Raw genomic sequence first — 9,264 nt, 5'->3', positions numbered from 1 at the left:
GCTGAAAGGGTGAGGAGATTCACCAATGGACTTATTTATCTTATCCGCCTAGCTACGACTTTTGTTGGCTTCCAGAAGAGCTTTGATTCAAAGGGTGGTGGATTCCACCAAGTATATTGAGTGTATTGTGTGTTAGGACTATGATGAACGTGTGGGTAACTTAAGAGGCATCGTGGTTTTGGAAGTTACGCTCATCTGGAGGCAGAAGTTACTTGAGCCTTGGGGTGAGGTCATCAACCTTAGTCCAATAGACTTATTCATTCAACCTCGGAGACGTCTGGATTTATTTATTTTGAATTTGAATTTGATAGATGTGATAAGGAGGTTAAAGAAAAATAATAATATTGTGTAACAAGAACACATGATGAAAATGAAAAATAATACACGAGAAAACAAAAATAATTAACTACTTAGTATATATTAATAGTGTAAGAGAAATTTTACATTATCATCAATGTACTACCACTACAACAAAAATAACTTTAAGCGGCAATAAATAGACACATTAATAAAGAGTGCTAAAGTCTTCACCGACATTAATTAAGTGCGATTAGATTCAATGTCACTAAAGGCTTTAGGAACATATACAAAGAGTGTTAATTGCTGTTAAAAATATATATTTAGCAGCAATTGAGCTATTATCTTTAATTAATTGCCGATAAAAATCATTTTTGATATAGTGTACATGCGTTAAGGCATGTAGCATGTCTTATTTTTCAATATACTGTTCACATTTTTATATAACTATGCTTTAGTTTACTAGTGCAACAAATGTCAAAGTTTATAGCATAACATTTGCATGGTTTCGAATCACGTCCCAAGCATTAGCAATATGGGGATAGTCTGTGAGAGGTGCACCAATAGCAAAACGAATCATGTAAATTCCTCCAACCATTGTATGAGTCATATGAATAATACCACTTGAATTAATGGATTCCAATAACTTCTCATTGAACTCATTCACTCGCGCCAAATTCAAACCTTTTTTGCAATGCCAAAGGTGAAACTCTAAAACACACCATAGAAAAAATTCTAGGGACCACAATTTCGAACCTTTCATCCATTGATATAAGTCCTTCAAAATGCTTAGCCATTGTGATATGACTTCTTATGATTTTTTTAACGTTGACTACACCATGACATCGTAGCACAAACCATAACTTCAATGCTCTGAACCTCCGACTTAAAGTAATTTGATAATTTTTGTAATCTACCACCTGTTGTATAGGCAAATCATCAACCTATTAAATTGGACCTTATAATAATTTGAACATAAGTTATACTCCCTCTGCCTCAATTTATGTGATACTTTTTTGTTTTTCGAGAGTCAAACAGTTTAAGTTTGACCGCAAATATACCTATGGAATCTTCATTTTTTTTGAAATAAAATTTATATATTTGTAAACTACTTAAAAAGTACTATAAGTCACAATAATTAATAATTCAAAATGTTTAAAAGATCCATGAAAAACTTACGGTAAAAAATAGACTAGTTTGAATCTCGAAATTCGGAAAGTGCCACATAAAATGAGACGGAGGGAGTATGTAAATTTATAGCCTCTACCTGTTGGGAGTCACTAGCTTTGTTTCTCAAGTATTCAGGTGTAGTTGACAAGGCTTTTGTGAGTGAATTTGGATCTTTCACCCAAAGGCAACAACAATCCAACGTAGAAAATAACCATTTGTGTGCATTTAGACTAAAAGAATTTGCATTTTCAACGCCATCAAGAAAATGTTGAAATTCTGGGCAAATGCATGCACTTCCTGCATACGCAAAAAAGATCTCTCTAACCGTTTATGTTCTTAAATGATATAGTGATGCATACAATATTTCAACGTACCCATGCAAATTCCATATTCTTTAGCGATTTCACAGAGTGGATGCAATGGATCAATAGTGGTTGTTGAAGTAGTTTCACACAAGAATAAGGGCCACCTTTTATATCTTTTTGAATAGCTCCACGTAACGATTTTGGACATAGGGAAAACTCAGTAGCTTTTGTTGTTGGGATAGCGCGATAATTTTCGGGTCTAATCCCATATATCTTGATAGACTTTCGGAAAGAAGAATGAGTTTGATCAGATGAATAAACTACTAGTTTGCCAATGTTCTCTCTTCCAATTTTTTCCAACATTTGATCTCTTGCAGCAACAATAGTGCACAACATAGTTGGAAATAGTAAAAGAGGCGTTTGAAAGCCAGTTAGAAAGAGAGTTATTCATGTATCGAAACTAGCTTAGTTAATACGTATTATATTTGGCAGCATTTTCGTTAGTTTTGTATGAAATTCAACATATCAAGTATGTTACAATCTATAAATACTTTTAATATGTCATGTTTGGACAATTCAATCATTATTACTAGTAGGCTTGCATTTGGACCATCTTTAAATTGTATTTGAATATAAATTTTTTTCAATATTGTGTAAGTGATTCACTTGAAATATTTGGCCAAATATTGGAAGTTACCTTGTATAACACCTCCACCACCACCAGAAAACAAGGTATATGTAATCAATTTTCCAAGCCAATCCATTCTCTAGCTCAGTAGCAGCTGGTGATGCTATCCAACCACATTAAGACCAACACTAAGCATTTCACCTAGATAGAATTCCAGCACTACTTGAAATTCAAGGGAAATATGCAATGTGTCAACCCCCGAAAAATATCCCTTTTCAGTATTTTCTCAATTGGTTCGGGTTGATATGGGGCTGAATCTGGTAATACTTTTCTTAGATAACCAGGTTCAACTTGACTACGAACAGGGTAATTTTGAATGTAGTCCGCTAGAAAATCAACTATCATATTCTGAATTCCTCAGGGTCTAGAAGAGTACTACTCTTGAGAATTCATCACCATCATGCTCTTGGATGATTTTTGCTTTGAATATATATAACGTAATGGGAAAGTATTGTATGAAATTAGAATAAAATAAATTTGTTTGTCGTGTGTTATGGAAATGCATCTTGAATTTGGTGACGTTAAATAGGAAAGAGAAACATAAAATTAGCCCATGAAATTATAATATAACTTTGTCTGTAATTTACACGTGTTAACGTTATACTATTCTCTTATTCGAAAGTTATATTAGCAGAAAGTTGGCATCAAATATAAACAATTTAGACCAAAGCGTAGATGGATCTATATGATCATGCTTATTAATTGTCCAGATAAACAACTTATTTATTGTTAGGTGTTGACAAAAAGCTAAATAGCCCCATGCTATATAGTTTTCAATATTAATTATTTACTAAAGCAATTATATATGATTTTTTCCCCTCAAAAAGATATCAACACGGATAAGTACAAGCAAGGGGGCTAGACCTTGCTTTATCGATTCTAATGAAGTACCTAGCTAATGTTACTAACTAACGAGCATGAAGAAAATAAGAGCTAGAAAGAACTAAGTATTTTGTGACCACCACAGAGTTTGTTGTTATGTTGTAATTTTACTATCTTTAGAAAAATCACTTTTGAAATGTTCGTATAAAACAATTTGAGAAAATTACTTAGAAAAGAGTCGCCACTTAATTTTTAAAGAAATTAAGAAAACTTAAGTTTAAAAAAATACTCTAACAGATTAAGTCTTTATAAATTTAGAGAAAATGGGTAAGAGGTTCTCATTTACACTTCAAGAAGGTTTTTAAAGCATTTAAAGTGTCTGCTAACACGCGATTATCCTACGACTTGTTCAGAATATTTTGACTAACTTTGAAAAGAAATGAACGAGTAAAGAAAGATTATTTTACCTAATTTTGTTTATTTATACTTCTTTTATTTTTATTTCATTTGTCTATAAATGTGTAATATTTTAAAGAAAATCACTTGGAAGGAAAAGAACATAAGCAATTAGAATAATTTAGTAAATTTTGTCAAAACAAGGATTAAAATAATTCAAGAAAGAAGTGGTCTTTATCAAAACAAAGACACTAGGCATTTGGCCATGTGATACCATATCACGATATGGTATCGTAAGATGGAATCAGCGTTTGAACATATGATTTTACGTTGATTCCATCTCATGATTCCATATCATGAGATGTGATTCCATATTCTCCAAAAACCATGATATGGAATTATATGGGAATTCCATATCATGATTTGAGATATTTTAATACAAAAATTGATCCACACAAGTTTATATTTTGTTAAAATAATCCCACATTTATAGCTACTAACCATTTATTTCATATGTAAATAAAATTTATAATCACATCATTACTTTTTAAAAATTATTATTCTCACCGACATAAAATTTATTATTCTCACCAACATATAGTCACTTTAACTCACACCAACCGATTGTTGAGTAATAAATTTGTTATGTTCATTTATTCTAACACTTAATTTATTACTTCTACCGTTTTGTATTTATTACAACTATAGTTATATCTATTTGAACATGGAGTGAAAGGTCTTCTCTTCATTTACTCTAATAAATTGATATGAAAGTTAGGTTGGATAGACTTAAATGCATAATTATTTATACTTAACCATAAAATCTTGAAGAGCCCATGAAAGGTTGTTAGTTTGATCAAACAAAATAACTTGTTGCCAATTGAGCATCAAACCACGCGGGTTCAAATTGAGGAGGCTTTGGGTATTTTTCTAACAATCATTGCACGAAATGATAGTCAATGTTCGGCAAGTGAAACTTTCAACATTCACTTGAAACAATTAACCGGCATGTTAAAATAGTTGCTGAGGCAATTAGCAAGATGACACCAACATTTATACAATCAAAAAATATGACAGGTGTACATTCCAAAATTCGACATAATACTCGATTTTGGCCTTGGTTTAAGGTAAAATTTCAAACATTATTAATTGTATGGCCTTAATAAGTGCACATTTATATTTTATGTGTAAGTTATTAGTATTTAGTTACATATTTCCTTGCAGCTTTGTTTAAAGAGATAATATTTATTTCATGACTTTGCATTGTCTTGGAAGCACTATTTTTATTACTCTTACAAACATTATTTTTATGGAGTGCATTCTATATAATGCTTCCAATTTATTTTATGTTCACTAAACTAATTTTGATGTATTTTTTATTTGGTAGAATTGTATTGGTGCGATTGATGGAACATATATAGAAGGGGAGGTTCCTAAAGCGGTGCAACAAGCATATCGTAATCGCAAAGGAAGAACATCACAAAATGTCTTATGTGCTTGTGATTTTGATATGCGATTTACCTTTGTTGTTGCTGATTGGGAAGGTACTGCACGTGATAGTAAAGTACTTGAGAATGCACTTGTTGAACCAACGGCACAATTTCCATTTCCGCCACACGGTAACTTTAAATTACATCCTTAAAATAAATATTATTTATTTACACAAAGTTGTCTCATTTACGTCACATATGCTTTTAGTAATTCTTTATAAAATGTTTGTTGGTAGCTAAATATTATGTTGTTGATGTTGTTTCCGAAATACAAAAGGATTTTTAGCTCCATACAAAGGACTACGCTATCATTTGCAAGATTACCGAGGAAGTGAAAGAGAGCCTCAAAATGCCAAAGAACTGTTTAATTATAGGCATTCATCTCTGCGCAATGTGATTTAATGGACTTTTGGAGCTTGGAAAAATAGATTTAGAATACTGAAACAAGGCATGAACCATTATGATATTGATACACAAGTGAAAATTGTCATAGCTTGTGCAGTGTTACATAATTATTTGCGAGAATACCAAAGTACTAATGAAATATCTATGGTCTATGAGCATGAAAATATAGTTGCGGATGATATTGACCAACAAATAGCTCAAAGTAACAATATTGGTTCGTCTTCTCGGTCACATGATCGAGAAATGCAAGTTCAATGTGAGGAAATTGTCCGTACTCTTTCGGAGGATTATATTAAAGACTAGTACACTACAATTTATGTTCAATTTTTTTTATTAAATTAAAGTTAGATGAAACAATTACTTAAATGGAGAACAAATAACTTTGTAATAATTTATTATGTGATTTTATAAATTTTTGTTTATTTGATAAGATTGAATAAACAATTGGCGTTATTTTAATAGTTTTACAACTTATGAGATTTTTATGTTTATGAGAAAATATACAACACAAAAATTCCATATCGCATGTCCAAACAAAACTTCAATTTCATCTCATGATTTCATAGCATGATATCATATCATGATTCCATGTCGTGATTTCATATCATGATTCCATATCGCATGGCCAAACGGGCCCTAAATAGGCAAGTAATTAAATAAATTGCTCAAAGGTTTAATTAATGAAAATGTTACTCGTTAAGAGATTTAATTTAATTAAACCAAAACAAATAAAAGGTTTGGTTAATACAAATAGACAAATAACAATAAAGGAGGATACTAAGTCGACGTTTGACCATGCGATACCATATCATGACATGGAATCGTGAGATGGAATCAACATTTGGATATGCGATTTTACGGCCGATTCCATCTCATGATTCCATATCATGAAATGTGATTCCATATTTTTCAAAAATCATGATATGGGAATTCCATATCATGATTTGAGATATTTTTAATACAAAAATTGATCCTCACAAGTTTATATTTTGTTAAAACAACCCCACATTTATACTTACTGATCATTTATTTTATATGTAAATAAAATTTATAATGACATCATTACTTTTTAAAATTTATTATTCTCACCAACATAAGATTTATTATTCTCACCAATATATAGTCACTTTAACTCACACCAACCGAGTGTTAAGTAATATTAAGACTAGTACACTACAATTTATGTTCACTTTTTTTTATTGAATTAAAATTAGATGAAACAGTTACTTAAGTGGAGAACAAATAACTTTGTAATAATTTATTATGCGATTTTATAATTTTTTGTTTATTTGGTAAAATTGAATAAACAATTGGGGCTATTGTAATAGTTTTACAACTTGTGAGATTCTTATGTTTATGAGAAAATATACAATACAAAAATTACATATCGCATGTCCAAACAAAACTTCAATTTCATCTCATAATTCCATATTATGATATCTTATCATGATACCATATTGCATGGCCAAACGGGCCCTAAAAGAGAGGCAAAAATCAGATTTTTGGGCTTCAGTCCAACCTGTCCTAAGTCTTAAGAATCTGCCCGAAAAATGGGCTTTGGGCCCATTTGAATTAAATTTGCTGCTTGGCCACCTGTTGTGTTAAACGAAAACCATTGAGCTTGGCCCGTTTTTCAGCCCCGAAATCTATGTATACACCGGTTGTATACTGCTGTATATAGACTGCATTTTGTCCTGTTTTTCTATACATAGAATTGTATATCAAGTTTATACAACCCATTTCAGCTCCTGCAACTTGTATTTCCTCATTTGGACCTGTATATCATCTGTATACTACTGTATATAATACGTATACAACTCATTTTTGGTCTTCCGGAACTTGTAATTCCGCTTCTATCCCCCATATATCCGCTTCCCTTTTCCTTAGACATCTTCTTTTGATGTTGCATACTCGAAAAAAACTCAAGAATATGTAAGGGTGGAGTCCATATAGACTCGAATAGATGTCACATGTATTTTTTTTTATTATTTATTTATTTATTTTTATTTTTATTTTTGCAAATTTGTACCACTAGACAATGGTCTAGTGGCTTTTTATTAATAATAATCATAAAAAAATCTCACTAGGAATAAGTACAAGTAAGGGAGGCTAGACCTTACCTTACCAATCTTAATGAGGTACCTAACCTCTACTAATTAACAACCATGAAGAAAATATGAGCTAGAGAGATCTAGATATTCTATGATCATCACAAAGTTTATAATACACTCTATGATGATATTACAAGTGAGGATTCTTAAGTAATGAAAAATCATAAATGCCAAGGAGAAAGTTGAGTTATCAACCTCAAACTTTCTTTTACAAATGTATGAACTAAACAAGATAGATTGGCCTTCTAAAGATACCTGAAATATGTTTCTCTTGTCTTCTTCTTCAAATCTGTCCAATAACAGTTGATAGTGCATCACTTTTTGGCTTTATTGAATCGTGTTGAAGTTGTTGTTATTGTCATATGATTTTGCTTTGCGAGTCGCATCGGTAGTTGCCTTGGAACAAATTCTTCAGTCACTTTACCATCCCAACTATGCTTTCTTTCATGCTTTGTTTTGTTGTTGCGTTGTTGCCTAGGAGAAATATCTGCATTCCTAGCTGCAATTGCAAAACAATAATCCAGCATTTCCTCTTCCTCACCTTCCTCACCCTCCTCAGAGATGTCATCATCATCTAGGTTAGCAAACTTATTTGGGGACAAAGTACTACTACCACCAACTTGAAGTCGTTTGTTAATGTTAATCGGTGCAAGTGAAGCCAATTTGTCAATATTAGAACTCACCAAACGATCACTTAAGATTGTAGCAACATTTGTTGATGGTGACAAACCTTGCAGGGGAGTTACTAACTTGGCACTACTAGGCACAAAAGCAGGAGCTGTTGGGCTCAATTTCTTTTGCATAGGAGGAGAAGTGACTTGTTCGTCCTCTTCATTTGCTATATCTATCCATCTCAGAGTACTTGTCGCACCTTGTTTTTCCTTAGAAATAACTAATTCATTTGTAGAGTTAACTTGAGATGAATTGATCTCATGCACAAAATTATTCGTAAGAGCATCAAAAGTGTTAAAACACATGACCTCTTGTGGAACAATTTCTCGAGCACCTGAATTCGTAGTTTGACTATCTACAACTTGTTGCACTGTGTTACTAATAGGCGAACCAATTCCAATACTTGGAGATATTTTCTTCGTCACCACAGCCCAATTAGATTCATGTACCAGTTTCACTCCCCCGCCTGTACTCTTGGCATTCATCAAGACAATTGAATTAGTTTCGACATCACTTTCAATTTTTTTATTCCTGCTGCGTCATGTTGTCAACCAAGCATTCAATGGTTTCAACTATACAATTATGTATTCAACTAGAGATAATTGTGATATAACTCATTCAAGACACCTACAAATTACTACAAGTATCAACAGAGAACATATAGGCATCATAAGCATCACTAATGCTCACCAGGTGATTCCTATACTCGTTCCAATAATTTCACCTTGACAAATTAGTAAACACTCATGCTTAGTCATATAGAGAATTGAAACAGAAGGAAATTATTCACGGACTTAGATAAAATATCTTTCCAATAACATGGTGAATATTATATTTCTTGATTTCAAACCTCATAGGAGGCACAAGTATGAACAAATGTTTAAAGACTTAAATATTCAAAGCAAAGT

General features: G+C 32.0%; 1 pseudogene; it reads right to left on the bottom strand.

The window, feature by feature from the left end:
* Positions 1–771: 771 nt before the first annotated feature.
* Positions 772–8,841, bottom strand: LOC125810265 (phenylacetaldehyde synthase-like; annotated as a pseudogene).
* Between the last annotated feature and the right edge of the window lie 423 nt (positions 8,842–9,264).

Source organism: Solanum verrucosum, unplaced genomic scaffold (genome assembly GCF_900185275.1).
Source record: "Solanum verrucosum unplaced genomic scaffold, falcon-dt-bn FXZP01000038.1, whole genome shotgun sequence".
NCBI lineage: Eukaryota > Viridiplantae > Streptophyta > Magnoliopsida > Solanales > Solanaceae > Solanum > Solanum verrucosum.
The sequence above is the reverse complement of the archived record's forward strand: the minus strand, read 5'-3'. Positions and strand labels throughout refer to the sequence as shown.